Here is a 7,023-nt window from a genome sequence, read left to right on the forward strand (position 1 = left end):
AAATTGACATACATAACGCATAAATCATCGTTTGATATACTACATGATTGATCAAACTCAATCCAACTTCATCAGAATCCGGATTAGAATCATAAATTGTCTATTGCCAATTATGTTTGCACGTACAAGGAATTTGACAATGGAATATGAAAAATAAACAAACAACATACAAGAATATGTTCAAATATGTAAGTGATTTTAGTGTACAGTTGCGCAGGGATGAGTAAATGATTGTCCTGGGAATATGAGAGACTGAGTATGTGGGAGTCCTGAGCCTTGTTGTTGATAATTGTGTCACCTTCAGCTTATTAAATTGAGCATTTTAGAGCCACTTTGGGTCGATATAAATTAATTATGCCACACTAAAATACTGCTGACATCTTACTAACAACAAAATTTTAACTGCCATGTTTCTAACAGATGACACAGTGATAACTAATTAGTGATAACACCATTCTTTAAGAGAGAGAAAAGAAGGCAAGAGGGCAGGACTTGGAAAAGATGAATGGCTCTTAGATCATATCATCCATTTTTTTTAAGTTCAAGTTCATAAACTGTTAATATGCCACACGTCAGCCTAGGCGGAGGTCTCTAGCCTTTAATTTCACCCTGGTACATTTGACGTCACATGTTACGAGACCTCATATGTGACATGTTAGAGCCTGAAAACCAAATCTTAGGTCACTAGCTTTGATTCAATGTGCCGTTAAGTAGAGGGAAATGCACCGTGTGTGTAATGCAGGGCTCAGGGATCGCATCACTGGCCGTGCTATAAAAAAAACCACAGGTTTCACATCATGTCTTCTTTTGTAAATGCTCAATACATGATACAGATAAAACCTGGAATATAAAGCTCACTGAATTTGGCTTAGCTCAGGTGTGGAAAAGGTCTACAACAATCACAGCGTAGTCATAAACATTTAATTTGTCAAACTTCCACTGATGAATTATCTATCGTTATTCAACATTATTCTATCTTTTTGGTGAAAAGCGGGCAAACGTCCGATTTCAACCCATGTGTGACATATTGAGGACACTTATCTACTAGCAGGACATAGACCAGGAATATAATTTGCTAACACATAAATCAAATGTGCAAAGAGCATTAATTAGAAATTCATTAAAAATTCAGACTCACCGGCAGGTGTGCAAATAAAGGATTAGGTAGACATCAATTATACTACATAAGAGAGCATTTTAATTGCAATTCCTGGATTGATTTACGGAGGGAAACAATCAGGCTCCATGCAATATGGCTGATTGCTCATTTTCTGGAAAATAATGATGAAAAACACCTCACCAGGTAACACTGCCCCCAGCTGTAAATTCATACACACATGCGGAGGTGTGCATGTTCTTTCATGCACAGAAGCATGTCCGCTTTTATATGATTCTACATGCCCACAAACACATTTTAATACTAAGCCTATAATAAATCACATGCGCACGAAGATTGAGATAGAAAAATGCAGACGTGCACGCGCAAAAGTTACAAAACACAACACTCGCAGGCATCCTCACACACACCCACACACACATGCACTGCAGCTTGGCATTCCCATCTGCCTGTGTTAGTGAAGTTCTTAAGCACCAAATGTTGTGCTGTTATGACTCAAGTTTGTGAATTCTCCAACCTCCTCTGTGTTCCTGATTACTGCATTATGGCATCTGCTTAATTAGCTTGGCTTGTGTCATATGTTGCACGCGAGGGGGTGTTAAAAAGTGCCCTTCCTTCTTGCTCATTATCTGCCTCAATTCATGTGATGTATAATCTCTCTTGACAGACATTCATATTGACATAGGGACAGCTGTCAGCAGAGCATGGTCATAAAGGGTGCACGTGGAAGAAAAACCACAAGGAAGGCAGATAAGGCTGCCAAATTTCTAAGCGAAAGTACCGATTCTGTGTTTCACTCTGGATCCATCAACACTGCAACAGTTCCAATTATACTAAATTTAATTTTATGGATGAGTTTTTTTGGGTGAGAAGAGAATGATAGGAGGCTGCACATTCTGATTACTACAGGTAATATAGTAACCTCCTGCCAGTGCATTTTCTAAATTGGTGAGGTGTCCAACTCTTGGCGAAGCATCAATCTCATTATTTCCATGTGAGAAATTCTAATCATTATCTGAATAACGGCTCTGGACAATCATTTCCGTTTCACAATATGCTACTTTCTTGAGTTTGTAGGTTCGAAGCGTCAAAGGTATCATATTCCATGTCAAGGCATGGCAAAAATATGACAAGAGAGTCAAGAGTTTTTATTGCTGACTATATGATATTGACAATCCTCTTCCAATAATATTACCATATTGACAAAAAAATGTCAAAAAGAGTTTAAGATAGAGATGCAAATACATTTAAATATTTATGGGCTGCAGTCCCATCAGTGACCACAACATGGACACAATGTCTAGGCAGTTATTTTAAAGATCAATACATCAGAACAATCAACTAGTAGTATCTGCCCTCCCACGGTCTCACCAACATTGACCGTCACGTTTATATTTTGTTTTCTTTGCAAAATGATTGAGGGTTGATTGCTCACCATGATAGGAGTTTCTGTCTGGCTGCTGTTTGCTGATGGAGCCGGTGGCAGACCTGAATTCTGTATGCTGTTGGGCGGTGAGTCTTAAGATGTAATCTGAGATTTGTGGTGTTTCCATCTTAGTCCCGACTAGTTTATCGCACAGTTTACAAATCAAAACCAAAGAATATATGTTGGATCTGGAGTAAGGGCTATGTGTAAATAATAGGGCTGTACCAAATAGTTCGTAGCCTGACATTTGAAATATTATGACTTATACATTGCAAGCAATAGTCCACCGCTTTCCACCTTCTCCACACACACACACACACACACAAGCAAGGCGGTGCTGTGCACTCTGTTAATTATTTAATTTTTTGGTCCAAAAATCTAAATGTATTGAAAAAAGATTGATGTGATAATTTGCAAAAATCAACATCTTTATCTAATAAAATGTTATCCTTTAATCTATATTTGTTTGTGTTTGTAGCCGTTTTACTGACCTTGACATGTGTTCTAGCAGCAATCTAACAGCACTATAGATTACATTTATATAACCACAATAATACAAAATCAGACATATGCTAACATGTCTTTACTTTTTTTTCATATGCTCCAAAAAATGTGTGAAACAGAGAAGCAAGAGAATGAGAATTCATAACAGGTGATAGAGATCATCCTGTTATTGTGGACATGTGAGGACCATTATCTTGGCCAACCAATATTGTGTTGAACGATAATCGTGTCATATCAGCGAAGCCTAGCCATGACACAACCCTATCACGTGTCGCAACTTTAAGTCAATGATTCTGCAAAAGAAAAAAAAACAGACCATAAAGAGCAACATTTAACAATATTTGCCAATGGCAACGACAATATGGTTATGGATCAAGAAAACATTAGGATTATGGTCAATAACTATGGTTGAGATATATTTGGGCAACTAATGGAAGTCTAGTCAATGTTGATGGTAAATGTAGTCGATTGAAGCTATAAATCCTGCTATAGGCTATTGACTGCGAAAGCCAAGTTCCTGCTGCACAATAGGTTGTACTTCCTGCATCTATTTGATGTAGTTGGTGGTAAAGAAGAACAACTACTCAGTTTGTATTTCAGCGTTGGGGCACTTATGGTGAAAATGCTGTTTTAAACTGAGCTTAACTTCCTTCTCTTTGTTTGTTTTGCAAACTAGTTAGGTTTCCAAAAACGATGGCCAATCACAAACTATGAGTGCAGAGGACGAGAATACAGTAAGTGTTTTGGGTGACACTAATAATCAGCCATGTTTATATGAGCCAGATTATATGGTCAAAGAACTGCAGTGGAAAGAGAATGTTGCTGCAGCGGGGGCTGTGTTACTATGCATAGAGGTTTTACTTCTCACATGGACAGAGGTGTCAGAAACCGTCTTCAGAATCCCAAAGACAAATTGTCAAACACAATCATTTACCATTTTCCTTTGGCTCACAGTACATATACTGTAACTAGACTAAGTCTACAGCCCGTGCTGGACTCTTTGAGATTATACTTGGAGCTAAATGCTCACATCAGAATACTAACATGCTAACAATGAAAATGTTAACCTAACAAGCTAGCATGTGTTAATAAGCACTAAACACAAAGTCCCGCTGAGGCTGAAGCGCTAGATGAAAATTCAGGAGATCAAAAATGACAACAATCAATCCTAAAACAGTAATTCTCAAAATCGGCATCACATTTCACAGCAAACCATCTAATATTGAAAATATTTCAATAAAGAACTAAAACGGAAAGGACAGTAAAAGTCTCCCCTCAGCAGGATACATCTTCTGGGAACCATGAATGTCTGTTGCCAATGTTGTGCCTAAGTTGATGTTGAGATCTCCCAAAGCATAAGTGAAAACGTTGAACTACCATTGGCATGACAATAATTGTGAGTGGATCACCAAAATCGTACAAGGAATGTATCTTTGAACATCAAAAAGTTAGAGTTCATCAAAGTGAGTAGTATTCATCCTCTGGGGACCATGAATGGCTGTATAACATTTCAATGCAATCCATCTGATAGTTGTCAAGATAATTCAGTCTTGACCAAAGTGGTGGGCCACCATGGCTGAAAACATACACGTCAAATAAAAACAAACGAATAAATAAACACAAATAGTGGTGCAAAAAGTGGCAAAAGTACAAATATGTGCATGTGTCCTTCACTGCTCGTTTTTAATGTTATTGGAAGTTGGAAAAAATAACAAAGTGAATATTTGTCCTGCCCAGAGAGTTATTTGTCCTTTGCCATTGAATAGAAAACAACTAGGGGATATGTCATCATTTGGATGCTTCAGGACAGTATTGGATGTATTGCCATCATTAAGTAAGCCTTTTACTGTCCAAAAAAAAAAAAACAGAAAGCAGCTGGTCATCTCAAAAATAAGAGATGTTGATGCCAATGTGGTTGGTTGATTTATTTTTGTGTCTGTATGCGTAATGTTTATTATATAACAATTTGAATGGATAATCCATATTCTCTACTCACGAACCATTATACTGTCCTTCAAACAAACAGCTGTGACCTTTCAGCATCAGAGACAAGCTACAGCATTTGTTTTAAAATGTGCTGAACACGGTTATCTTAAATAAATGGAAATGTGAGCAGAGATGCCTACTGTGGTCAAGTGGCTATTATGTTCCACGAAAATAAACCATTTTTGACACCCTCTCAAAAACTCCAACATATGTTCCATTGATGCCTAATGGGTCTGCTTGTGCTATGAGCAAGAGACTGGAGAGGGTAATTAGCTGCATGTGGCTTTGATTAGCAGCGATTCCACAACAGTGCTGGAAGGAATATAGAAAACAAAATACTAAATTACTGCTGAAGCTCTTTTTTCTGACAGAATGCAATGAAATGGAAGAAACTATTAAACTCCATGGTAATAACAGGTAAATGTGCACATGTTAACTATAGCAAGGTGCCCACGGCTAAGATTATGCATATTGTACCTACAAACAGCCTGTGCCAGGCAATGCATATAAAACTGAAATAAATGGCTACAGATGCATGAACTTGCCCTGAAAGAGGTTTGCTTACTCTGTGATCTCATTCTTAAATGAAACCAATTTGCCTAGAAATTGGTTCTAAGGCCTAATGCTGAACTCTCTACATCAGCTCCACCACACACACACACACACACACACACACACACACACACACACACACACACACACACACACACACACACACACACACACACACACACACACACACACACAGTTAGCTTTCACAAACGCACTTTCACAGTCACACCCCTTCCACCCCTTCCCTCGCTGCAAATCATGTTTGACTTTGAAGTGCTAATTTTGGAAGTTTAGCCAATTTTTATTTGCTGCTTTGAAATGTATCCCCTAAGCTGCTGCACCAGCAATGAAATATACAGACCTTTACAATGAGGGATAAGTGACCAAAATGAGAAGCGCCTGGTTTTCTTCCTAACATTATATAACTGTGAATAATCCCCACATAGCATTTTCTCCTGTGCCATCAGTGCCTCAATTTATATTTAAAAATATTATGCAAACTTTTTACTTTTTGCTCAATCCCTACCTAAAGTTGGAGCTAATTTAAGATACCTACAATTCAATGCTGCAGACAAAAACCCTAAAATATCTTCCACATTATTATAGTTTCATCAGTCCCTGATGCGGTGTAACTAAACCCAGGAGAGGGAAAAGGTAATCGAAGAAGATGGCTTCACTTTGGCAATGTATCTTTTCATAACAGGATACCTGATAAGTGTCTGATAACAGCATCATTGTATCATTAGTTTATTTCTTATTTATATACTGTAGTGACAGACTTTAGTAATGTCTAAACCCTGGCGACAAACCACAGTTTAAACGTTTAAATTACATTACCGTTACGCTAATATACGTGGCAGCTTCACCACCATGATGGATGCGAGGATAACCTCAATCACAATCCTTTTCTTAACTGCTTTCAGTGGGCGCTGCAGCATTATATAGTAAAATAAGTTGATCAGATTGGCTCCTCACCCAGCAGCCCAGCTAATAACATGGAAAGCAAAGAGCTTGAGGGAGAGAAGATTTGGAATCTGGGCCCCTCCACTCTCCAGCGCTGCTCTGCTGCTTTAACACAGCCCTGGACTTGGCAATAAATTGCTTTGGTAATCAGCTTTTTGAAAAGCTTATTTACTGCTTGTTTTGTGTTTATTGTAGTTCTCAGAATGAAATACAAAATTGGATTTTATTACATGTGCAATTTTCTCCTCTTGTAGAGAATAGAGAGCGAGAGAGAGAGAGAGAGAGAGAGAGAGAGAGAGAGAGAGAGAGAGAGAGAGAGAGAGAGAGAGAGAGAGAGAGAGAGCATCACCTTGTTGAATATAGATGATCTAGAGAGAATGTGTACTGTATATTATTTTGATTATCTCTCTGTTTTGATAGTCTCCTTACACTCCTAAGGATGCACACTATGGGATTGGGTGGAAACATTTCATGT

The sequence above is a fragment of the Eutrigla gurnardus genome (assembly GCF_963514095.1).
Source record: "Eutrigla gurnardus genome assembly, chromosome: 1".
Classification (NCBI taxonomy): domain Eukaryota; kingdom Metazoa; phylum Chordata; class Actinopteri; order Perciformes; family Triglidae; genus Eutrigla; species Eutrigla gurnardus.